Raw genomic sequence first — 12,942 nt, forward strand, 5'->3', positions numbered from 1 at the left:
AGATGATGAAGGAGAAGAACGGAAAGAAGAAGAAGAGGAAGAAGAAGAGGAAGAGGAAGAAGAAGGAGGAGGAGGAGAAGGAGAAGAAGAGGAAGGAGAAAAGGCATGTAGCTGCATTTTTTTTTTTTTTTTTTTTTTGCTGATGAGTCCAATTTTAAACAAATATTTAAGGCAATGACAATGATATATAACCAAGGACAAATTAGGGCAACAGCATGAAGTTCAAGAATAAATTCAAAAATATTTGAAACAAAGGACTACAATACATGTAAAAAATGCTTTTAAAAGTTACTTTTTATGAAACATGTTTACTTAGAAAGAGGAAAAAAAAAAACCCAAGAAACACTAGACTTATAATTAGGACAAATACTATTTCTTTTTAAATTTCTATTTATTTATTTATTGGTTAGAGATAGCCAGAAATTGAGAGGTAGTGGGAGGTAGAGAGGGAGAGAAACAGAGACACCAGCAGCACTGCTTCAGCATTGGTGGGGACCAGGAGCTTGAACCAAAGTCCTTGTGCATTTTTACATGTGCGCTCAACCAGATGTGCCACAACCCAGCCTCCAAATAATAATTCTTTTAAGGATGATATTGATAGAGCCAAAGTAACTGGTTTCAAATTAGCTATTTGGTGTGTTTTCTTATCATAGACACTATTTGCAAGTTGGAAAGAGATTAAGGACAAAGATATCTGAAGCCCCAGGTGTGTAAGGAGTGAGGAGATAGTGACATGGAATTATATGTTCTCTGGATTGAATGAATCTCAATTCAAAGCATTAAAAAAAAAAAAAAAAGCAAACAAACAAAAAAGTTTAGTTAACCTTATAGTTGCTTGTACATATCTTGGAAAATAAAGGATGTTAGCTGTTAACTATTAGCTGTAAGATGGTGCTGGTGTGCTAGTGGCCTATCAAACTTGTATCAGTAAAGCTTCTTTCATTTATTTGCTGTTGCTGATGGCTCCACACACCGAACCAACTTTTTCAGATAGAAAGAGAAATACAGAGAGATTGAAGGAAAGGTACCACAGTGATAAAACTTCCTCCAGTGTGGTGAGAGTCCAGATCAAACCATTGTTTTGTGCATGGCAAAGCAAGTTGCACTTATCAGCTGAGTTATTTTATCAGCCCCCTATGTGCAATTTAATAAACATATCCAGTAAGCTGACTTATAGGCTCCAAAATCCCAAAACTTTCCAAAGTTATCTTCTTTGAAAATTAGTGCATTTCTGTAAGCTTTTTTCTTTTTTTTTTTAATCTCTCCTTGTACTTAACTTTTTTTTTATTATTTAAGAAAGGATTAATTAACAAAACAATAGGGTAGGAGGGGTACAACTCCACACAATTCCTAACACCCAATCTCCATAACCCACCCCCTCCCCTGATAGCTTTCCCATTCTCTATCCCTCTGGGAGCATGGACCAAGGGTCATTGAGGGTTGCAGAAGGTAGAAGGTCTGGCTTTGTAATTGCTTCCCCACTGAACATGGGCGTTGACTGGTTGGTCCATACTCCCAGTCTGCCTCTCTCTTTCCCTAGTAGGGTGGGTCTCTGGGGAAGCTGAGCTCCAGGACACATTGGTGGGGTCTTCAATCCAGGGAAGCCTGGCCAGCATCCTGGTGGCATCTGGAACCTGGTGATTGAAAAGAGAGTTAACATATGAAGCCAAACAAATTGTTGAGCAATCATGGACCCAAAGCTTGGAATAGTGGAGAGGAAGTGTTAGGGGGGTACTCACTGCAAACTCTAGTGTACTTCTGCTTTCAGGTATATATTTTGCAGTAGTTTATGGATACGTGTGAATATAAGCTCTCTCTCACAAAAACTGGTGTATATCTAGGTTATGGGACATTGTTAGAAAGTGAACCACCTGAGATGAAATTAGAGTATACTATAATAGGAAAGGTCTCACCCGAGTAATGAAGCTGAAGGGTTGTCATTCCACACGTGAAGTCTCTGGACACAGTCTGAGGTGAAGCATGTTGAGGTGGCAATCTTTGCGTTGGTTAGGTTGTGATCGGCTGATGCAATATTATTTGGTATGGATTGGGAGAGGCATACGGGAAAGTGGGCCCTATCCAAGAGTTCCAGGACTGAGGGAAGTAGGGGCTCTATAGTGGAGATGTGAGGTTCCTGCTGTCTTAGGTTTCAAAAAGACAATCGATAGTTAATGTTATCATCACATTATTTGGTAATTGGGTTAACTTTGAAAAGTCCTTTTGTTAGGGTTTGCTGTGCAGTATCCAGTATCTTGTATATAGCTGTGGTATTGGATACTTCTAATCTACTTGGTCTAGGCTTTTGAGAGAGTCAGCATATCAAATACACAGCCTATATATTAAAAAGATTCAGTTTGTATTTTGAAAAACTTTGAGACATATAATTGATTTTCCCCCTCTCATATTAATCAACTATTGATTTATATGTCTACATTTTGCTAGGAGTGTACATAAACACCATTCCCACCACCAATGTAAGCTTTTTTCTTAAGAAATTAGATTGAGTGTGGCATGCCCAGTTAAGTGTGCATAGTACAGTATGAAAGGACCCAAGTTCAAGTCTCCCACCTGCAGGGGGAGAGCATCATGAGTGGTGAAGTAAGGCTTCAGGTGGTCTATCTGCCTCTTTCCCTCTCCTATTCTCAATTTGTCTCTATCTAATAATGAATAAATAAGACAAAATTATAAAAAATTAAATTAAGAAATTAGACTGAAACAATCACTTTGATTCTCTACAAATAGTCCATACAATGGTTCTCTACACATTTCTTTTTTTAATTTTGGTCCATACAATGGTTCTCTACACATTTTTTTTTTAATTTTGGTTTTCCATAATTATTTAAAAAAAATTTTTCTTAGTTATTTAATATCGACTTACAAAAGTACAAGGTAACAGGGGTAAAATTGCACACCTTTCCTATGACCAGAGTTCTGTTTCCCCATTTCCTCCCATGGAAACTGCATTAATTCTCCTAAGATTATAGATATGGGCTGACTATTATTTCTATAATTATCAATATTTCTATATATTTGACCATTTTATCTATGGTCCTGCTTTTCTTTTCTTTTTTATTTCTTTATTGGGGGATTAATGTTTTATATTCCTTTGTTTTCTTTTTCCTCTCTTAGTCATACCTATTATATCTAAATATTCTTATTCATTTATTTACTTATTTCCTCTTCTCTCTCTGGGTCCTGATGGAATTGTAGTTCAGAATCCTTTTGTCATTTTCCCCTGACAATTATCCCTCTGGAAATATGGACCAAAGTTCTTTTGAGGGTGTAGAAGGTGGATCTTCTGGCTTCTGTAATTGCTTCTCTGCTGGACATGGGTTTTGGTAGATTGGTTCATCCCTCCAACCTATTTCTGTCTTTCCCTAGTGTGGTAGGGCTCTGGAGAGTAAGATTCTGGGGACATACTGGTGAGGTCATCTGCCTAGGGAGTTCAGAATAAAATCATAGTAGCATGTAAAACTGTTGTCTGAAATGCAGTAAGATATAAAGCAGGACAAAATGTTTAATGAACACAAACTGTAAAGCAGGAATAGAGCATTAAAATAGGAATTTTAGGGTGGGTAGATGCTAGGGATGTTCCTAAGGGTCCATAATGGTGACTTTTTTTTTTTTTTTTTTGAGTATAGGCCTAGAAAGCTAAATTAGGGCAGAGAGTAGCTCCCAAATATGGAAATTGTACACCTTTTTAAATTAAATATTTCTTATATCTTTAGGTACAGGGGCATCTCTTAATCCACATAATTCTAAATGTTATAAAATAACACCACCACCAGTTCTGCATAGTGCAAAAATTTTTCTGTATATTAGAAATTAAATAATTTTACTTTCTTCCATATAAGCAAATACATCATCATAATACAACTGACTTACACTCAATTAAAAGTCTGAAAACATCTGCTCTATCTGTGCAAACAACAGGAGGTAACATCATAAAAAAATGTGAATCCATAGCATGCTGTGTCATAATATTATTAAAATAATTTTAATGACTTACTATACTAATTGTTTAAAAATATTATGAAATAACATTATGAATACTTAATGATAACTGTGATAAGCTTATATAAGCAAGTTCTCTATAGATATCATTGACAAAGAAGTAGCACTGCTTTAAAGTTGATTTCTTGAACAACTTTAAAGCAAGCACTTCAAAGTAAATATGATATTCTAAATTGAGGAAATTCTGTCACATACTACAGCCTGAATGAAACTTGAAGACGTTAAGCCAAGCGAAAGAAACTACTCTCAAAAAGACAAATATTGTATGAACCTACTTATATAAAATAACTAAGTTAGTCAAATTCATAGAGACAGAATGTGGATTGCTAGTTGCCAGGAGCAAGGGAGAAGGCAATAGGGTTGAGAGTTTATATTACAAAATGAAAACATTTTGTAGATTTTTTAAATTCCTAAGTATACAGTCATACTACTTAAGTGCACGTTTAAAAATGGTAAAGTTAATATATCATATATGATATAGTTTTTCTATAGCAACAAAAAAGAAACAATTAGAAGATAAAAATAATTCTAAAAATCTAAATGGCTTCTCTGCCTAAACCTATTTTATAAATAATCATTATCTGCATAACATCGAATAAAATATGGATGAGTCCTTGGATAAAATCATTCATAATTCAATTTTCCCTAAAATTGTATTTTCAGTAACATGTAGCAAATTTCTTCATGTTTGTGAATTCTCAACATGATGGTTTATTGATTCAAATAAAGTTCAAATGATGCAGATGCTGGGTCAAATCAAAAGATGCAGATGCATATTCAAAATCAACATTAGTGTATTCACAATACTCACATTTAAAGATCTTCTCAACCATAGTCTCCTTACTTAATACTCAATTTCAAATATTTGTTTGCTCTACTGAGTACAATGAACAGAGACTATAAAGGAATAATTGCCAGAAAACATGTATTGAACAAAAATGCCATCTAAACTTCTTATAAAAGTACAAAAAGTTTTCTAGTTTCATTGAAATATGATATAAAAATTGTCTTGGGGTTTAAGAAGGCATTAGTTAGCTATAGCTATATCTAAATTATTTGGCAATTGGGTTCATTTTGTAAACCCCATTGTTAGGATTTGCTGTGGCATGTAAGGCTGATGAAGTAATGTTTCTGTTCTAGATAAGATGTATGTAATTGACTAGAATTCATATGATAGCAAATGCAAGAAGGTTGGCAAGAAGAATAAAAGAGTCCAGAATTCTACTGACAAACAGGTGGAAAAATACATAGAAGGATTAAAAATAAATATTTATATATTAATGAGAGATACAGAGAACCACAATATCACTGGCACATTTCATATGGGGGGGGGGTTGAAATTGGAACCTTGTGAAGTTAAGTCAAATACACAAGCCACTGCACAAATATTTTTAAGGCAGAACGCTCCTGAAGAAATATGTCTGGTGGGGGGCGGGTGGTGGCTCACTGAGTTAAGTGCACATAGTACAAAGGGCAAGGGGCTCTCCAAGGATCTCAGTTTGAGCTCCAGCTCCCCACCTATAGGGGGATGCCCCACAAGCTGTGAAGCAGATCTCCAGGGGTCTTTCTTTCTCTCCCCATCTCTATCTTTCCCTCCTCTCTCAATTTTGCTGTCTATCTAATAAAATGGGAAAAAAAATAGATACCAGGATCAGTGGATTCATAGTGCAGGCACTGAGGCCCAGAAATAAGCCTGGAGGCAAAAAAAAGAAAGAAAGAAAGAAAGAAAGAAAGAAAGAAAGAAAGAAAGAAAGAAAAGAAAGAAGGAAGGAAGGAAGGAAGGAAGGAAGAAAAATAAGAAGTTTGGTTATTTATATGCACGTAATAAATAGCTTCCTGGGAGGGGAAGTTAGAAAATAAAATTACTGTGCCATTTTTCATGTGTGCAATGTATTCATAAATAGAGTTATAATATCACTCTAAGTCTTGGACTTCTACTAGTTAAACCATTAGACCAATTAAAATTATTAAACAGAATTATATTATATAGTAGAATTTAAAAGTTCATTTTAGTATGAGAATATAGGAGCTGATTAGACATATTTAAATATATTAATGTATAATGAGATTATTTCAATCATTTGTTTCATCCTTTCCTACAGTTTTGTGAAAATATATCTATTTCCTTCCAGTGTTCATCTCACTACAGTAGTAATTATGAATAGAAGATAAGGAAGATAAAACTCCTTCTGCCTACAGAGCAAAAGCCCTGTATCTCATCACATTAGAACACAATAGTCACATGATCCCCCAAGACAATCAGAATTTATTTACCTTTTATCTATGTAATAAAAATCACACTAAAGTGTTTCTTCTGTGAACAATAATGGTCTATGCCAAGACTCTTGAAGGCATATTTACAAAATAAAAGGACATATACGGTCTTTGGTATTTATTTTTTATACATAGTTGTATTTATCTTTGGAATAGAATGGAAAATAAGTTTAAGCTGATTAAAATAAAAGCAACCTACAAATGTTTTCAGCATACATTGTATGTCAATTCCATAGGGAATGAAGTGATGGAGTGTGTCATTAATTGAAAACTCAAGACTTAGATGCAACACTACTTAACACAAATCAGTATCCTTTATATTTAATGTTCTATAAGAAATTATATATGCAAGAATATGAATATAATGTATGTATTACTAACCATAACTTTTGATCACATCCTGTGAGCTAGATTCTAGCAAGGCCCTGGTAAAAATAGGGTTTTATCAAACAAATATAATTGCTGTCATAGACTCCAGTAAGAAGTCATAAGATAACTGCCTAAAAATAAAGGTAAAGTAACTATGTAACAAGGAGATCAGGCCCAATGTATGTTAGAAGTTAGATAAAGTTTCCCTAAGATAGTCCTTTGGTTCTAAAATTTGATGAGTAGGACAAAGAGCTCAGCATCAGATTCATTTGACTTTGCATGTCTAAGAAATAACTAAAGTTGTAGAATTCATCCTGGTCATTGCCATGTACCAAAACTATGCAGTGCCAAGATTTGTCTTCCCTGTCCTTCACCCACATACACATATGCCAACACAAATACATAGATAAGTATTAAAACATGAAGGATAAAAAAAACAGATATTTGATGATGTAACACAGGAATAATATTCAATCTACTAAGACTGAGGAATTTAACCACATTTCTAATAGTAGTTCATCAGTTAACAATCGTATGTCATGGTTCAGTTGTTTCATGTTTCTCCTTTAGCTTCATGATTCTCTATTCATTATGCATAAAAGTAAAATAATTCCTGTTACTTTTTATTGACCAATGATAGTATAAATGTTCTTCAGAAAAGAAATAGAAACAGAATTTGGATATCTGTTAATTGAAGAAAAGATATATGATATTCCACACGTCACTACTTTATTCTCTATTATAATTGTCTATGGCCTCTGTCTATAATGCTTATAAATGACATGAAGAAGAATTTGGCATACTGCATGACCTTAAAATTGCTTTGCAGTCCTATGAGTTTATAAACCCATTATCTTATCTAACCATCTTTGAACCAGACTGCAGTGGATTCAGTCAGATTAATTCAACCCTTCTGACAATCAATAGTGATTTTGAAGCTCAGGAGTTGGCTTTTTCATTATCAAGTGAAGCCAGATGGTCCCTTAAAATTAAACTGAATGGAATTTGATCAGATTCATGAAATGTAAATATTAGGATTGCCCATTCCCTAATTATTTAACACATCTTCTATATCTGATTTCCGAAATGCTCCAGTCTCTTATTTGATAGTCATGCTTTGCTTTCATTTTGTAGGAGATTATGTGAGGTTATAAAACTGTATGAAATATAGAGTTCTAAATGACATTGGAATTTTTTTTCCCTATACGCTCAATAAACCCAATTCCATGGATGTTATCACAATGATAGCAGGTGGGCTAGAAAAGTAGTCCCCTTAGATTATGTGCTTGCTTTGCCATATATGCAACCCAGGTTTCAGGTCAGGTCCCTCCCACACTGGAGGAAGAAAGATTCAGTATTTTAGAAACACACACACACACACACACACACACACACACACACACACACTCCAACATCTCTATTTGGATAAAAAAATCTCTATCTATCTATCTATCTATCTATCTATCTATCTATTTATCTATCTATATCTGCCCAGAGTGGTAAAGTCCCAAAAAAATTAAAGTTAAAAGAAAAAATAGTAGCAGCTGTTTCCTTTCATAATTGATATTTGGAATGTAATTTTTTTTAATTTAATTTTTTAAAATGTTTACCAGAGCACTGCTCAGCTCTAGTTTATGGTGGTGTAGGGGATTTAACCTGGGACTGTGGAGCCTCAGGTATGAGAATCTCTTTGCATAAAAATTATACTATGTTCCCCCACCTGAAATGTAAATTTTTAAACTCCAATTATACACTAGTATGTTATCTGTGTGTAGATCTTTGTTAAAGATAAACATGCAAGAATGAGAGTAAGTTAAGGAAGACAAGTTATTTGTCATGCACATGATACAAATTGAACCTGAGGAAAAATCACTGATCCTCATAACTGACAGTACTTCTCTATCTATTCTACAACCTCCAGGAAAACAAACAGAGAGAGAGAGAGAGAGAGAGAGAGAGAGAGACAGAGAGAGAGAGAGAGAGACAGACAGAGAGAGAGAAAGGGAGAAAGGGAGAAAGAAAAGAGTCATAATGACATCAATTTAAATCATTCACAAGATCAGATAGTTCAAACTCGGAGCATAGGATTTGCTCGTCTGTGACTCCAGAGACCTAGGTTTAATATTTGGCATCAGGGGGTCAGGCAGTAGTGCAGCTGGTTAAGCGCACATGGCATGAAACACAAGGACCTGCATAGGGATCCCAGTTCAAGCCCCCGACTCCCGGGTCGCTTCACATGTGGTGAAGCAGGTCTGGCAGGTGTCTCCCGTCTCTCTGTATTCCCCTTCTCTCTTCATTCCTCTCTGTCCTATCCAAAAACAACATCAATAACAGCAATAATAATAATAACCACAACAACAATAAAACAAGGGCAACAAAAAGGAAAAAAAAAGTCTACAGAAGCAGTGGATTCATGGTGTTACTGACCCCCAGCAATAACCCTGAAGGCAAATAATAATGATATATTTTTTAAAAATTTGGCTCCCCACCTGCAGGGGGAAAGCTTCACAAGTGGTGAAGCAGGACTGCAGGTGTCTTATCTCTCTCCCTCTCTATCACCCCCTTCCCTCTCAATTTCTGACTGTCTCTATCCAACAAATAAAAGATTTAAAAAAATTGGCATACCCATTTGCCACCTTAGAGAAATGACCTCTTTCTTGCTCTTTATATCCATCTCTCTTCCCCCCCTCATATTTCTGTCCCATAAAAATAAGCAATAAGTCTTTGGGCAAAGGGTAGATAGCATAATGGTTATGTAAACAGACTCTCATGCCTGAGGCTCCAAAGTCCCAGGTTAAATCCCCTGCACCACCATAAACCAGAGCTGAACAGTGCTCTGGTAAAAAAAAAAAAAAAAATTCAGCTCTCCACCACGTGCAGGAACTGAACAGTGTTCTACTGCCTCTCACTCATTAAATTGATAAAATAAAAATTAAAAAATAAGCAATAAGTCTTTAAAAAAATTAAAATGTTCATAATACTTAATAAGACAATTGCTCTTAATCTCTGCAAATATATAGTGTGAAGTATTAAATTATATTTTTAAAGTCATATCATATATAAATATTTTGCTTTTATATTTTAGTATTCTGGAATATGTGTGTAGTTTATTATATGATTATTCAAGTTAGAAATATAGAACTAAATATAACCTAATGTTATAGTGAAATTAATGTACAGTGTTATCAACAGATCATGGTCTGTTGATTTGCAAAAGTTCACATTCATAAAAAGTTGCTTTTATTTCACTTTTCTCTGTATAGGAGGCCTTTTTTAATTTCTAAGAAAGGTTTTTTCTCTTCAATAGGATGGAGAAAAGTTGGATTCCTTTTATGAACTATGATATATCCAAGTCAAATCTGGCTAAAATTCAGGTAGATATAATGTGTTTTATAGTAGTCCTTTATACAACTATTATGAAACTAGATTTACCACACTTTTTTTTTCATTGACAATGATACTTTGAATTATGGGGTAGTGCATATAATTCAGATCTCTGATGATTTAATGAAATACATAAGGAAACAAAAAGCAGTACAAGAAATGGTATGAGAACTTTGAATAAAACATGGAGCCAAGTCACAAGGTATGGAGAGAAATTTCTAACAGAAGTTGGAAAGAAAAGTATTGGAATAAACAAAATCAATCAAGAGTAATTGCTTAATAACCAAATGTGTTAACAGCAGGACTCAGGCAGGGAGTCCAAAAAAGAAATGAATTTAAAACTTTGCAGACATAGACCAAAGAACAGTTCGCTCAATATTGTCAGATGTCTATGGGGGAAATAGTTGGGCCTAAAATTGGAATGAATATGTGAAAATCTTCCAGAAAGTAAAATGGTCTAAAGGGAAGCGTCTCTTTGGTGTGCAGACAAGCAGCTGGAAAACAAAGTGTTGAAAGTACTCAGCATATTGGTTATTTTCATACTGGTTTCCTGAGACCTCTTCTATGACATATCTTGCAACATAGCAGAAATGTCAAGCTGAGTGCACTGTATTTTGGATGAGTCACTGTAGGGAGCAATCAATGAACAGATGTCAGAGTCAAAAGTTCCAATCCAGATATAGAATCCTATTTAATCTTTGTAGTGATATCATTGGGAGTGACCAGTGCTAGGAGACTTTAAAGTATGCTTGTGGTATTTTAGTAGGACATTTATAAAAGGTCAAGAGGGTGACGATACTAAAAAGAAACAGTAGCTTCTTGTATTCTATTCTGCTATTTCTTGTACTGGGACTACTTTCATTTATTGTATGTGTGTTTGTGTGTGCTTGCTCACACCTCCACATGTGTGTTTTAAGGGTAAAGACTGACTAAAAATAAGCCTAGTTATTGCTATGGTTTCTCACCTGCTGGACCAGCTCTCACCTGCATTCTAATAAAATAAGCTCAGCTCAGCTTCAGAATCCCACTCCAACTGTTATCTCCTTCTCTAGCTCTCCCTCCCCCTCATGCTGCTTCCTCCTCTGCTTTCTCTTCCTAGTCCTTTGTTTCCTAATATTTATAACTATATTTATGATCCAGAATCAAAGATCAGATTTCAGGCCTTCTCCTGTCCAGTCATTTATCCTTGAATTCTCCTCCTCCTTCTTTTTTTAACCTTTCTTTCTTTTTCCTTTTTTTTTTTTTTTACCTCGTACCACAAATTCTAGGGGAGGTTGTTTTCTTTTTCAATGACACACATTAATTCTTTAAGATCATGAAGCAAAGATAAAAAACAAAAACAAACAAACAAAAAACTCTAGTAGTGACCTTAATGGTCTTGGCTAACAATTTCAATCTATTTAAAAACAAAGCAAGGGATTGGGGGTATAGCATAATGATTATGGAAACAGACTTTCATGCCTGAGGCTCTCAAGTCCCAGGTTCAATCCCCCATACCACCATAAGCCAGTGCTGAGCTGTGCTCTGGTAAAAAAAAAAAAAAAAAAAAAATGAAGCAAAGTAGGTGCCTTGAGAAATATTGGTATAGTACTGTATAGTAGACACATACTATGTCAGCTCTATATATATGATGACTAAGGGAAAATACTAAATGAGATGAAGCTAAATGTGAAGGAAAAAAAATTACAGTCCAAGTCACCTTGTAGTTGGCTTTATATGCAATTTTCAGGCATACAACCGAGAAAACACTGATCTTCAAAATTCAGTGTAGAGTTCAATTCTCTGAGAATCAACAAGAGAAGTAAAACAAATCAGAATCACTTAACTAATGTTAATTAATGTTAATGCCATAAATTGGCATAATGGAAACATTTAATGGAAAGTATTTAAAGTGTTGCGGCCACAGGTGGGGCCCTGAAGTTCTAGTTGGAGGTTGCCTTTTGAAAGATACTTTGTTTAAGAGTGGAAGTCTTACTCCACTAATTTTCTCAGAGAAGAAGGCAAGGTTTTTAAAGTGCTTTGTAATCACTTTCTTTTCTATGCCTTTTCAGGTAACCTCCCATAACTGATCTTCTCTTTCCCTGTTCCACATTCTTTGTTGTAAAGGTTTTTAAGTTGGTGTCTGAAGACACATACATGAGTTACTCAGTCTTAGGGATCTTTCTGATGTATACAACAGGTATGTGTATTACTTAAAAAGCTGTTGTTTTGTTCTATCTGTTTTATTTGTTTAATTATTTACCAGAACTTTGAGGGATGTGGGATGATTTTTGTGCGCTACAGTTGTTTTCAAAAAAACAAAACAAAACAACAACAACAACAACAAGAATAGTTCTGTTAAGAAGAGTATAGGCCACCCACCCATGTCTTGTAGAAAAAATAAAACATGATGAAAGGCCACTCAATATTATAGGCAAAACAAAAGCATAAATATAAATAATGTAGAAGCATATAAAAATTGAGTCAACAATTTTGAATGTATTGATAAAATGATAATTAAATTTTGCAGTCTTCTTCCATTTTTTCTCTATTTGCTGTCTTTATTTTTTATTTTTAGAAATACATTATTTATTTTAATGTTAGAGATTCAGGTAGAGAAAAGAGAGGGATGATAGAAAAAGAGAGTGAGGGAACTGCTCTGTTCTGGCTTTATAGTGATGGGTTTATCTCAGAATTCCTTAAATTATCATTTGTCTCATACTTGTTTTTTTTTACTTACCAATAACTTAGGAATCAATAAGTACTGTATTTTAATGACTTACATGTCCCAGTAAAACTTAGTCATATAACATAAGCATTTTTATTCATTTTAATTCAATCACTGACTTAATACTTATGTAGATAGAGTAATAGATACATAGATTAATACAACTATAGATAGGACAGAATTTATTTTTTTAA

The sequence above is a fragment of the Erinaceus europaeus genome, chromosome 5, assembly GCF_950295315.1.
Source record: "Erinaceus europaeus chromosome 5, mEriEur2.1, whole genome shotgun sequence".
In the NCBI taxonomy this organism is placed as follows: Eukaryota; Metazoa; Chordata; class Mammalia; order Eulipotyphla; family Erinaceidae; genus Erinaceus; species Erinaceus europaeus.